Below are 15,124 nucleotides of genomic sequence, written 5' to 3'. Positions count from 1 at the left end.
GATACGACCGTACAAAAAATTCAGCCCTAGTTTTGAAATTTGATTCCTACAGTCTACCACCATAGGTATAGTGAAGTGGGGCTTCCATTGCCCCAAATTCTGGGGTTAGAAAATAGATATTAGAGTTAGGCTTAAAGTAAATGCCACTACCAACTTCCCATTTCGGGGATGAGGCCCAAAAAAGTCAGGGACCTTTTGATGCATAACTCTATGGTGCATATTGAGTATTGACCATTGATTATATAATTTGACATCTGGCTATCTATTGGGGGGAATGATCTTCTCCAATACTGTATTATCGGGCTGACTTCATGAGTTATCTGCTGTTGTTCCTCCTCTTTCAACAAATAAATCATTAAAATGAGACTCCCCAAAGGGAAAAATATTGTGGAGCTGTGTGCTTCATTTTAGGAAAATTACCCACATAAGAAATAAGCAGTCCCAAGAGATACTTCCAGATGGAGCGAGGCGCTTCCAAAATGAAGAATAAAACATTTTTTTGACAACATACCAATCCAGAGTATGCAGATGAGTCTTTATGCAACAATATGAAATGCCCAGCCCTCCCCAGCTGCCGCTGTGGCATGAAGTGAAGAAATAGGCCCTTGAGTAAATCTTGGAGTTTAGCATTTCGAATGTGATGTGTTTCATGGTTGTACCATAGCAAGTGTGGATGTATCTTACACCCTCCCTTACTTCCAGCAGAGCTCATCGCAGAACATAGAACATAGAACAGTACAGCACAGAACAGGCCCTTCGGCCCTCAATGTTGTGCCGAGCCATGATCACCCTACTCAAACCCACGTATCCACCCTATACCCGTAACCCAACAACCCCCCCCCTTAACCTTACTTTTATTAGGACACTACGGGCAATTTAGCATGGCCAATCCACCTAACCCGCACATCTTTGGACTGTGGGAGGAAACCGGAGCACCCGGAGGAAACCCACGCACACACGGGGAGGACGTGCAGACTCCACACAGACAGTGACCCAGCCGGGAATCGAACCTGGGACCCTGGAGCTGTGAAGCATTTATGCTAACCACCATGCTACCCTGCTGCAAAAGGTGGCAAAAAGCAAACTATCCTGGGTGGGATTCTTCATTTCAGAATTAAGTGTTGATGCCGGTGGACGTCTACAACAACTAAATTGGCGCAGGTCCTGGAGCAATTCAGGATCCGTTAATGGGCCAGCACAGCGCCACGTGTAACTCTATCAATTCCAATGAGAAATGTACCCGATTCACCAGGGTCAGGATTGCCACTCGAGAGGCTGACAAACTGCAGCCGCATATTCGCATTCCACTCCCCACACGCAATCATCCCAGCTAGCAAGATGGCAGTACGGAGAGTGGCACCCCAGTTTGGGATGCAGAGGTTGCGCCCCTGCGGGACGCTGTGAAGGAGAGGTGGGCCATCCTGATCTCCAGGGTGGGAAGGAGGCTGCCACCCGGCATGTGGCAGAGGCCGTGGGCCCCACCATCAGGACCGGGACAGCAGTTCAGGATGAAGCTGCATGACCTCCTCAGGACAGCCAGAGTGAGTAACGAGCACCATGCCCCCTAGCACCAACCCCATTCCCACACACCCGTAACCACACCACCACTCCCCACCCCTGCCACCCAGAGGGTGACCGAACCCCACCAGCCAGCAGTGTGTGCACGCCCCACCCTGCACCACATGTCAGCCCCTAAACCGCCAGTCATAGCTGGGTGCCCTGTTCACAAAGGCCACCAGCTGCCCACCCCATGTGCCACACGCGTCCGGGTGCCTTACACAGTGCTCTTGCTGTCCCCCCCCTCCCCCCCCCCGCCCCAGGAGAAGGCCAGACTTGCGGCCCCTCACCTTCACAAAGCAGCGGGCACTGGACCTAGTCGGTGGGCCAGAGAGATGGCAGTTGGCGAGGCAGAGGTTGGCATCGGACAAGCAAGTGAGCCCCAGCTGAGTTACGGTATCCCTACAGCATGCATGGCAGGATCCCCTCACCACCCCCTCACCATCCCCTCACCATCCCCTCACCACCCCCTCACTATCCCCTCACCATCCCCTCATCACCCCCTCACCACTCCCTCACAACCCCCTCACAACCCCCTCACCATCCCCTCACCACCCCCTCACAACCCCCTCACCACCCCCTCACCACACCGACACAACGGCCTCACCACCCCTCACCACCCCCTCACCATCCCCTCACCATCCCCTCACCACCCCCTCACCACCCCCTCACCACCACCTCACCATCCCCTCACCACCCCCTCACAACCCCCTCAACACCCCCTCACCTCCTCCTCACCACCCCCTCACCACCCCGACACAACGGCCTCACCACCTCCTCACCACCCCCTCACCACCCCGACACAACGGCCTCACCATCCCCTCACCACCCCCTCACCACCCCCTCACCACCCCCCACCACCCCATCACCCCCTCACTACCCCCTCACCACCCCTCACCACCCCTCACCACCCCTCACCACCCCATCACCCCCTCACTACCCCCCTCACCATCCCTTCACCACCCCTCACAGCCCCCTCACCACCCCTCACCACCCCTTCACCACCCCTCACCACCCCCTCACCACCCCTCACCACCCCTCACCACCCCCTCACCAACCCTCACCACCCCATCACCCCCTCACTACCCCCTCACCACCCCCTCATCACCCCCTCACCACCCCTCACCACCCCCTCACCACCCCCACAGCCCCCTCACCACACCCTCACCACCCCCTCACCACCCCCTCATCACCCCCTCACCACCCCCTCACCACCCCCACACCACCCCCTCACCACCCCCACACCACCCCCTCACCACCTCCTCACCACACCCTCACCACCTCCTCACCACACCCTCACCACCCCGACACAACGGCCTCACCACCCCCTCACCACCCCTCACCACCCCTCACAGCCCCCTCACAACCCCCTCACCACCCCCTCACCACCCCCTCACCACCCCCTCACCACCCCCCTCATCACCCCGACACAACGGCACCACCACCTCCTCACCACCCCCTCACCACCCCCTCACAACCCCCTCACCACCCCCTCACCACCCCTCACAGCCCCCTCACCACCCCTCACCACCCCCTCACAACCCCCTCACCACCCCCTCACCACCCCCTCACCACCCCCTCACAACCCCCTCACCACCCCTTCACCACCGCTCACAACCCCCTCACCACCCCCTCACCATCCCCTCACCACCCCCTCACCACCCCCTCACCACCCACCTCATCACCCCCTCACCACCCCCTCACCACCCCCTCACCACCCCCTCATCACCCCATCACCACCCCATCACCACCCCCTCACAGCCCCCTCACCACCCCCTCACCACCCCCTCACCACCCCTTCACCACACCCTCACCACCCCTCACAGCCCCCTCATCACCCCATCACCACCCCATCACCACCCCCTCACAGCCCCCTCACCACCCCCTCACCACCCCCTCACCACCCCCTCACCACCCCTTCACCACACCCTCACCACCCCTCACAGCCCCCTCACCACCCCCTCACCACCCCCTCACCACCCCCTCACCACCCCCTCACAACCCCCTCACCACCCCTCACCACCCCCTCACCACACCCTCACCACACCCTCACCACCACCTCACCACCCCCTCATCACCCCTCACCACCCCCTCACCACCCCCTCACCATCCCCACACCACCCCCTCACCACCCCCTCACCACCCCCTCACCATCCCCTCACCACCCCCTCTCCACCCCTTCACCACCCCTCACCACCCCTTCACCACCCCTCACCACCCCTTCACCACCCCCTCACCACCCACCTCATCACCCCCTCACCACCCCCTCACCACCCCCTCACCACCCCCTCATCACCCCATCACCACCCCATCACCACCCCCTCACAGCCCCCTCACCACCCCCTCACCACCCCCTCACCACCCCTTCACCACACCCTCACCACCCCTCACAGCCCCCTCATCACCCCCTCACCACCCCATCACCACCCCCTCACAGCCCCCTCACCACCCCCTCACCACCCCCTCACCACCCCTTCACCACACCCTCACCACCCCTCACAGCCCCCTCACCACCCCCTCACCACCCCCTCACCACCCCCTCACCACCCCCTCACCACCCCCTCACCACCCCTCACCACCCCCTCACCACACCCTCACCACACCCTCACCACCACCTCACCACCCCCTCATCACCCCTCACCACCCCCTCACCATCCCCACACCACCCCCTCACCACCCCCTCACCACCCCCTCACCATCCCCTCACCACCCCCTCTCCACCCCTTCACCACCCCTCACCACCCCTTCACCACCCCTCACCACCCCTTCACCACCCCCTCACCACCCCCTCACCATCCCCTCACCACCCCCTCACCACCCCCTCATCACCCCCTCACCACCCCTCACAGCCCCCTCACCACCCCTCACAGCCCCCTCACCACCCCGTCACCACCCCGTCACCACCCCCTCACAGCCCCCTCACCACCCCGTCACCACCCCGTCACCATCCCTCACCACCCCGACACAACGGCCTCACCACCCCCTCACCACCCCTCACCACCCCTTCACCACCCCCTCAATACCCCCTCACCAACCCCTCACCACCCCCCACAGCCCCCTCACCACCCCCTCACCACCCCCTCACAGCCCCCTCACCACCCCCTCACCACCCCCTCACCACCCCCTCACCACCCCCTCACCACCCCTTCACCACCCTCACCACCCCTCACAGCCCCCTCATCACCCCCTCATCACCCCTTCACCACACCCTCACCACCCCTTACAGCCCCCTCACCACACCCTCACCACCCCCTCACCATCCCCTCACCACCCCCTCACAACCCCCTCACCATCCCCTCACCACCCCCTCACAACCCCCTCACCACCCCTCACCACCCCTCACCACCCCTCACCACCCCCTCACAATCCACCCGCACAATCCACCCGCACACCACCTGCCATCCCAACCCGCGCTCAATCATGCGTCGTTTATTCTGTCTTGCAGGATCACCTGGTGACAAGGTGGGCCCTTCTGGTGCAGCAGTCCGGGAACGACGCTGAATTCCCATCACAACTGTCTCCAACACCCTCCACTGTCCCAGAGACACACACCTCGGTTGGGCGATTTAGTGAAGAGGCTCCTGGGGCACTATCTGGTGTCTCACCAGACACGTGCTACAGCACATCAGGTAGAGGTGGGAATCCCCGAGGGGGAGGGGGTTGGAGGTGAACCGACCCCAGGGACTAGCTGCCACCTACATTGTTTTTGTGCTTGTGGAAATGGCGGTCCCATCGATGCAGGCACAGAGCCGGGGACTGCACGAGAAGTTGTCAGCAACCATCCAATGCCTGCAGGTGCGGTGGGAGTTGGAGGAGTCCAACCACCTACGGGGGAAGGAGGTGCTGCCGACCATGTGTGCCGCCAAGGCCGACATCACTCGGGTGGCATTCGCGGTGGGGGCCTTGGGGTGTAAGTAACGGCCATGGGTCAGGATATCCAAGGCTTTGGGCATTCTGTGTGGGCAGTGGCTGAGATTCAGGACAGGGCTGACCTGCCACAGCAGCTATGTACCAGGGTAACCTGGACAATACAGCTTGGCCCAGTCACAATGGTTTATGGCTGCGGGTTTCGTCAGCATTGCTCTGGCATTGGCTGACCTGAGCCAGTCCCAGAGGGAGGTGGCATAGTCACTGAGTGATGTGGCACAGTCCCAGAGGGAGGTGGCACAGTCACTGAGTGATGTGGCACAGTACCAGAGGGAGGTGGCACAGTCACTGAGTGATGTGGCACAGTACCAGAGGGAGGTGGCACAGTCACTGAGTGATGTGGCACAGTACCAGAGGGAGGTGATCCAGTCCATGTTCTCCATTGCAGCAAGCATGGAGACCCTGGTCGAGACCAGAGCGGACCTCCAGGACTGGCAGCGCCAGGTGAGGGGGAGCACCAGGAGTTTGCTCCGGTCGCACCCCCGTCCCAAGGAGTAGCCTAGAGGCCACCGGGCACCCCGAGGGAGAACGAGGTGATGGGACCGGTGCGAGAGACTCCCGTAGGGATGATGCTGGAACACTATAGCACTTCGGATTTACCCCCTCCTGCCCTGGCTGATCCAGTGGGCAGCGGGCAGGGCAGGGTGGCACCATGCCACCTAAGTCACCCAAGGAATTGTTGGGCCAATCCAGACCTTGTCGCTCGAGAATACGGCTGCCAAAGAGGACCCAGGTCACAGGGCGGAAATGGCAGCAGGCCACCTCCACTCCTGATGTACAGCCTGAGGATCCATCTAGACATAACGTTAGGGCCCAGAAGGCCAGAAAGGTAGACACTAGTTAAGTTGGCACGGGTAAAAGGCACAGGATAGTGTTAGGGGCTAGGGCACAGACCGTCATAGAGATGTTCATCTGCTATGTTCAAAATGAACACCTGTGCACAAAAGTTCCAAACTGCCTCAGTGATCTTTCAGAAGGGTGGGATGGATTGTGCTGGACTGGGCTCGGTTGGCTCCAGTGGGGTCGCTGAAGAGGATGGAGGTGCGGGAGGGAGATGGGCAGGCGTTGGAGTTGGGTACGTGCTGCGGTCCCGGGGTCGGATACCGCACATCGTCCCTCCCCCTCAACCCCACCTCTGTCACCCCAAGGGTTCAGAGGGACCGTGCGATGGATTTGCCAGCCCGCATGCAGGGACCACCCAGGTGGATGGTGTAACATGTTACTGTAAGCAGGAGGGACATTATCAAACGATGCGGAGCAACAGAGCTCATCACAGAGCCTATCATCATCAGCCTCCATCCCTGTCACTGCTAACCCAGGGCTCACAACTCAGAGTGAGTCAGGTACGAATCACGGAGGCCGTTGCGGTGGGGGGGGGGGGGGGGGAGGTTGCAGGGAGTGTGGCCTTTGGAGTGGTTGGTCAAATGGGGGTGTGTGGGATCTGATTAGATATTCGGGCCATTGGCCAGGTCCTCTAGTTGGTGAACCTGGAGACGATTAGAGCATCACATGCGCGCTGGCCCTGGTGCAACGTTGTGCGACCTCCTGTGCTGCCTGGCCCTATGCCCTGCCCAACCTCGCCACCCCCACATTCTTCTCGTCAGACAAGGCCTGGCGTCCATCCCCATCCTCCAGCATGTCGCCCCTCTGCCGAATGATGTTGTGGAGGATGCAACAGCCCACAACAATATGCAAAACTTTCCCAGCACTTTGCTGGAAGCCCCCACCAGAGCAGTCCAGGCTCCTGAACCGCATCTTCAAGATGCCGATGCACCGCTTGTTCATGCCACTTGTCACGACATGGTCATCGTTGTAGTGGGTCTCTGTATCGGATAGGCGTCATTAGCCACGACCACAGCGGATACCACCTGTTGCCTATGAGCCAACTCCTCACCCGGGGGTGCTGGGATGAAGGCATCGTACACGTTTCCTGGGTGTCAGGCGCAGAACTGCACGATGTGTATATCATAGTCACACACCAGCTGCACGTTCATCGAGTGGAACCCCTTTCGGTTCGTGAAGACCGCCCGTCATTGGCCGCTGCTTGCAGCAGGACATGCATCTAGTTGATCACCTCCTTGACCAGGGCATCCCAGCAATGGGGATGAACCCCGCTGCCTGCTGGGCTGGTTCCACATTGAAGTAGATATATTGTGCTGACCGGACATATTGGGCCTCCGTAACGGCGCGGATGCACCTGTGCACTGAGGTCTGCGAGATCCCAGACAAGTTTCCACTCAGTGCCTGGAAGGACCCTGTGGCATAAAAGTTCAGGGCGACCATCACATTGATGGCCATGGGGAGTGGGTGTCCATCTCCATACCCTCACGGTTCCAGGCAGACGACCCTGAGGCATTCAAGGCAGACGACCCTGTCCTATACAAGAAATTCAGGTACGACCTCCGCAAAGCCATCCGAGATGCCAAGAGAGAATATCAAAATAAGCTAGAGTTACAGACAGACTCTCGGCGGTTGTGGGAAGGACTAAACAACATAACGGGCTACAAAGCGAAGCCGAGCAGTATCTCTGGCAGCAGCGCACCCCTCCCCGATGAATTTAATGCATTCTATGCTCAGTTCGAGCAGGTAACCAACAATCCGCTGTCGAGTGCTCCAGCAGCCCATAATTCACCCATACCCACCATCACAGCTTCCGAAGTCAGATCGGCCTTCCAGAAAGTAAACCCGCGGAAGGCAACGGACGGGATCCCTGGTCGTGCACTCAGAGCCTGCGGAGACCAACTGACAGAGGTGTTCACAGACATCTTTAACCTGACCCTACTCCACTCCGAGGTCCCCACCTGCTTCAAGAAGACCACCATCATACCGGTACCAAAGAAGAACCAGGCAATGTGCATCAATGACTACCGCCCGGTGGCCCTGACGTCAGTTGTAATGAAGTGCTTTGAGAGTGAGATACCCTCAATTATGACTCAGGAGAGAAGATAGGTAATTCAAAGGCATTAATCATCTGAGAACTGAACAGCAGCCGAGAAGTGTGCTCATCACATACTGCTGAGTGAGCCTCATCTTATATACCGTTTCCTGGGGGCGGAGCCAGAGGCGGAGTCCCCCAGGGTACCAAGCCCGGTCTTAAAGGGCCAATGCATTAAAGGTAAGGTACCGTTACCGCAGCTACTAATAACATTCATCACAGAGAGGCTGATCATGAAGCGCATCACCTCCATACTCCCGGAACGCCTTGACCCACTTCAATTCGCATATCATCGCAACCGGTCCACATCAGACGCCATTTCCCTGGCCCTACACTCATCCCTAGAGCATCTCGAAAAAATCAGACTCCTATGTATTGACTGAAGCTCCACCTTCAACACCATAATCCCAGCCAAGCTCATATCAAAGCTCCAAAACCCAGGACTTGGCTCTCCACTCTGCAACTGGATCCTCGATTTTCTGACCAACAGACCACAATCAGTAAGAAATTAAATGAAAATCGCTTATTGTCACGAGTAGGCTTCAATGAAGTTACTGTGAAAAGCCCCTAGTCGCCACATTCCGGCGCCTGTCCGGGGAAGCTGGTACGGGAATCGAACCGTGCTGCTGGCCTGCTTGGTCTGCTTTAAAAGCCAGCGATTTAGCCTTGTGAGCTAAGCCAACACCAACACCTCCTCCACAATAGTCCTCAATACCGGTGCCCCGCAAGGCTGCGTACTTAGCCTCCTACTCTACTCCTTGTACACACACGACTGCGTGGCAAAACTTGGTTCCAACTCCATCTACAAATTTGCTGGCGATACGACCATAGTGGGCCGGATCTCGAATAACGACGAGTCAGAATACAGGAGGGAGATAGAGAACCTGGTGGAGTGGTGCAACGACAACAATCTCTCCCTCAATGCCAGCAAAACTGAAGAGCTGGTCATTGACTTCAGGAAGCAAAGTACTGTACACACCCCTGTCAGCATCAATGGGGCCAAGGTGGAGATGGTTAGCAGTTTCAAATTCCTAGGGGTGCACATCACAAAAAAATCTGTCCTGGTCCACTCACGTCTATGCTATCACCAAGAAAGCACAACAGCACCTATACTTCCTCAGGAAACTAAGGTAATTTGGCATGTCCACATTAACCCTTATCAACTTTTACAGATGCACCATAGAGAGCATCCTATCGGGCTGCATCACAGCCTGGTATGTCAACTGCTCGGCCCAGGACCGCAAGGAACTTCAGAGAGTCATGAATACCGCCCAGTCCATCACACGCACCTGCCTCCCATCCATTGACACCATCTACACCTCCCGCTGCCTGGGGAAAGTGGGCAGCATAATCAAGGATCCCTCCCACCCGGCTTACTCACTTTTCCAACTTCTTCCATCGGGCAGGAGATACAGAAGTCTGAGAACACGCACGAACAGACTCAAAAACAGCTTCTTCCCCACTGTCACCAGACTCCTAAATGACCCTCTTATTGACTGATCTCATTAACACTACACCCTGTATGCTTCATCCAATGCCAATGCTTATGTAGTTACATTGTATATCTTGTGCTGCCCTATTATGTATTTTCTTGTATTTTCTTGAATTTTGTTTAATTCCCTTTTCTTCCCATGTACTGAATGATCTGTTGAGCTGCTTGCAGAAAAATACTTTTCACTGTACCTCGGTACATGTGACAATAAACAAATCCAATCCAATCCAATGAGGGGGGGAAGGAAGTTTGATGAGGTGGAGGGGGATGGAGTGCAGGGGTGATGGGGTGGGGGCACCCATATGGCCGGTGTCACTCTGTAGATCCGCGGGCCACGATGAGCGATCATTGGTGTACGCAGCAAGCTGGCTGCCTTGAATGTTGTGGCAATAGCTGTCTGTGCCTGTACAACCCGGTCCTGTGGGGTTACCCTGACACTACAGCCCATCCCCTTGTCGGCCCTGCTACTCCTACCCCTCCCATCGGCCCTGGCAGACAGCCCCCCCCAGCCATCCCTGCCAGTGGCTGGAGCGGCAGCCCACGGTCACACCTCTGGGAACATGTGGACTTGGCCCATTGGGGGTGGAGCATCAGGGAAGGGCCTTGGGACATCCTAAGGCCGTCCCGACGGTGTGCACCGGACTCCTCAAGTATGCTGTTTTTGAGGGGCGGAGCATCGGAAAAATGGCGCCGCCCCTGATTCCAGCGTAAAAATGGATTCTCCGGCCGATCGCCGAACGCCCTCTATCCAGCCCCCTATCTTCTCACAAATGTGTTTGAAAAAGTCTTTTAATTATACCATCTGTTCTTATAGTGATGGTGTCCAATTTATGTCCTTAAGTCAAAAACAGAAAATGCTGGACAATCTCAGCAGATCTGACAGCATGTGTGGAGAGTGGACGGAGCTAACATTTCAAGTCTGGATGGTTCCTGGCTCACTAGCCAAAAAAACTGGTGATTTGAATATCTCTACTAGGTTTCCATTTATTCCTGTGCATTCTTGAGGAAAAAGCTCCAGTTCTCCAATTGCCACTCAAAATCAAATATATCAATCATTTTATCAACTGGAGTAAATGTCTTTTGAACCCTTTGTCTTCAGCAGCCTCACTAAAGTAAGGTGCTCACAAGTAGAAACAATATTCTAACTAAAGTTTTTTCAAGTATTTGAATAGGTTTGTATTCTGTGTCTTTGTTCTTGAAACCTACGATCACATGTTATTTCAGGTTTATTAACAGTTCTAAAGATTGTGAGCCTGAACCCGGAAATCTCTCTCCCTCTCTTTGTTTTCAGAAATTACCAATTTGTGTATCTCCGTACATTCACCAAAATATATTCATCACCTCACATTAATCCACTCTGGATTTTATCTGATCCCAACTCACTAGCTTGCTATCGAGGTGTAAATTAAGAGCTGGATTTTGCATGTAGAAATCTGGACTGCTGCCACCGTGCGTATGGCCACAAACCCAACATCATCATGCTGATGTGCCACAAAATGGAAGTAGAACGGGTGCTGAAATCAGTGTGCCCACACACCATCTTTATAGAACATAGAACAGTACAGCACAGAACAGGCCCTTCGGCCCTCAATGTTGTGCCGAGCAATGATCACCCTACTCAAACCCACAAATCCACCCCACACCCGCAACCCAACCTCCCCCTTAACCTTACTTTTTAGGACACTACGGGCAATTTAGCATGGCCAATCCACCTCACCCGCACATCTTTGGACTGTGGGAGGAAACCGGAGCACCCGGAGGAAACCCACGCTAAAGCGCCTTTAAAAGGAAATTGACCTCGATAATCCATTGCCCGCACCATAATACAGAGGATGCGAGTGCAAGTGAAACATGGTCAGTGGGAATTATGTTTTAAATCAGGAAATGTTGCAAAGGTGTATATAAAGACGCAAGCTCAACAATACTATAACAGAACAGGGCTGGGAGACACTTCTAGTGCTGTTCATTTTCTATTTGATTGCATTTCAAACCACAATAGGGCATTTCCTCGGGGAGGGGACAAACAGGAAGCATCGCAAACATTGAGCACAATAACATTACTACTGATCATCGCCGTTCCCTATGGAAATCGTCTATTCCATTGGAGGAAAGGAGGAGAAAGAGAAGCAGGAGGGTAACTGACCAGGGACAGATGTGCCCTGTGGTGTAGGAAGTTGAGCAGGGACCTGTGGATGTGAGATAACAGCAGCAATCAGGCAGATGGAGAAAAGGGTACTATCCTAACAATGGAGTATTCCAGCCCAGGCATTTTGGAAGCATTTGTCAAGATCACAGTGGTGAGCATAGATCCTGCCTTTTTACTCACACTTTGTTAGTAAGTCCTGAATACAGAACCAGGTGTAGAAGCACCATGAAACGCTCAGGGTGTCCCACGGACTAGGTATAAGCCATGGGAATGCAGAACCCCGTACAATTCTATGGGTCTAACCTACACTCAGAGCCTGAGTGGATGTACAATGAAAGACAATCATCCCCTAAGGAGCTCATGGAGCAAATCATTGTCAAATCTGAGGACTTTTCAACTGCAATGAGGACACTTTGGCCCTGCCTTCTTTCCTGAGAGGCACCAGGATCTCGATTCTAGGCTGGTCATCTTCCATTTGGCTTAGATTGGGTTACAGAGCTCAGAGAAAGGTGATGGGTTGCAGGTCAGCACAAATACCCAATATCCCATCATTGACCTGCTGGGCTTGGCCATCTATTACAGTCACCAGTCTCTTAATTGTGAAAGTCATGCACTCTGAAGACTGGCTGATTTACATGCTCATGGCCTGGATGTCTGTGCCACTGCATGCAACCCCTCTGTACACCTAGCATCTGATACCTGATAGATGACGCCAGAGGTTCCTCATCAGCCTGGGGCTCAACATTCAATCTCTTCCAACACACCTGTAAAGGAACAAGGATGTGACACTGCACCCTGAGGCTCCCTCCCTCTCAGAGATTATTGATGCTCCCACGGGGAAAATTTCTACAGCTGCTAATGGTTGTCCTCTGAGGGAATTAAAAGCCAGGAGAATGAGGACATTATCAGTGAGGTGCGTTCAAAGGGACAATCTTCCTCAAAGCACAAATTGGCATAATTGGGTGACAATTGATCCTTAGTGCCTTCAACATAGAGGCATTCATTCCTCTTCAAATTTTGCAAGTCTCCAAAGTGAAAAACCAATAGTCTTTTCCACAGCTTCCCCAGTTTCCAATATCCTACCCACCCCCCACCCCTTCAGCGATGTTTTCAGCAATTATGGATATGCACCATTGGAATTTCACCACTCCGAGCTCTTCCTTCAAAGTTGTCTGACCAACGGCTGTGCTCCAATATTTGAATCACTTCTCAACACCCATCCCCTGGCTTCCTGACCTTGCAAACATTACTCTGCCACACAACAGCCAACTGACAAAAATCCTCAAGCTGGTTGATGCATCCATGCTGCACTTACCCACTCCAATCAACCCACTCCGGCACACCTGCCATCTCAGTGTCCCATATAGAGAACTTTCCTAAGCAAGGTCAGCCATCAGACATCCCATGGATCAAGGAATGGGAAACACAGGAAGCCATTACCTATTTCTTGTGATAAACCCCACCTGTCAGATGGCAAGCTTTGAACTGCCACAGGAAGGGTAGTTGTTGTTTCTTTTCCTGAATTAAATCTTCATTTTTTCCAGACCTGGAACAGGTCACTAGTGCGGCGCCCAGAAACTTATAGTTTGAGGGGTGCAACTTCGCACTCAGCATGGCTGATCTGGGGTCTCTCCTGCTCTCACTACCAGCCATTGGTGTGTGCTGGACGCATTTAGCAGGTCATGGGCAGCATGGTAGCATGGTGGTTAGCATAAATGCTTCACAGCTCCAGGGACCCAGGTTCGGTTCCTGGCTGGGTCACTGTCTGTGTGGAGTCTGCACATCCTCCCCGTGTGAGCGTGGGTTTCCTCCGGGTGCTCCGGTTTCCTCCCACAGTCCAAAGATGTGCGGGTTAGGTGGATCGGCCATGCTAAATTGCCCGTAGTGTCCTAAAAAGTAAGGTTAAGGGGTGGTGGGTTGTTGGGTTACGGGTATAGGGTGGATGCGTGGGTTTGAGTGGGGTGATCATGGCTCGGCACAACATTGAGGGCCGAAGGGCCTGTTCTGTGCTGTACTGTTCTATGTTCTATGTTCTATACTCAACCTGTTGTCTGTGTTATAAATGCACCTTTGTTGGCCACCAAGTCCTGGGGTGGGACTGGAACCCAGAGCTTCTGGCTCAGGGATTCTCCGTACTGCACCACAAGACCTCCCCACAACGAGAGTGCTCTTGTTAATCAGGACATGCAAGGGGCCCTTTGGAGCCCGCCTCCACAGCTGGGGCCTCAGTACAATCCTCTGATGCACTTGTGGAAGACACAAACAATGCTTCACATTACCAAGGAGTGTCTCCTCTACAGACTAAGTGCTGGAATAATCACCATAAAATAAACAAATGAGCAGGCTCCCGCTTGGATTTGGGGATTAGCATTCACACAATAAATAAATCAATCATTAGCTACTTCCGTGATGATAACAGATTGTGTGTGTGTGAATACTCATATTTGATACTGTACGGCACTCGAATAAGGTAGTGTCTGATACCCTCTGAACTACATGGGGAGCATCACCTGACATGGGGAGATGGGTTGAAGATCAGATAGTACATGCTGGCAAGTAACCAGCATGGCAGATTAAATGATGTTGTCCTTGCAGTTAAAGCTGTGACTTCCAGTGCTGTTCTTTCAGCTTGGAAGGTGACAGCTACCAATTCAGGGAGAAGGTAAATGTATAAGGTATATGGGAAAACTGGGGGAGGGAGTTCAGGAGGTCAAACGGGTGGGTTTTGGGTGTTAAGTGTGGGGGGATGGTCAATGGGAGGGTAGATCAGGTGGTCAGTAGGTGGATGGTTCGTCAATGATCACACAATCAGTGGAAGGCATCCCCTGGGACCTTCAACTACACCTCCGAGCACCCCACCAACTGCCCCCTGCTCGCCCCCCCCCCCCCCCCGAACTAGCCCCCCTGGCTCCGATTACCCTTCTGATTCCCCAAATACCCTCACTCCCTAATTACCCCGCGATCTCCTACTACCTTTCTGACTACCCTACTGATCCTGCCAACTAGCACCTGAACTACTCTCCTCACCCCCTGATTGCCCTGACTCCTATCAGTGACACCCCAGCAT

This window comes from Scyliorhinus canicula, chromosome 8 (genome assembly GCF_902713615.1).
Source record: "Scyliorhinus canicula chromosome 8, sScyCan1.1, whole genome shotgun sequence".
Classification (NCBI taxonomy): domain Eukaryota; kingdom Metazoa; phylum Chordata; class Chondrichthyes; order Carcharhiniformes; family Scyliorhinidae; genus Scyliorhinus; species Scyliorhinus canicula.
The sequence above is the reverse complement of the archived record's forward strand: the minus strand, read 5'-3'. Positions refer to the sequence as shown.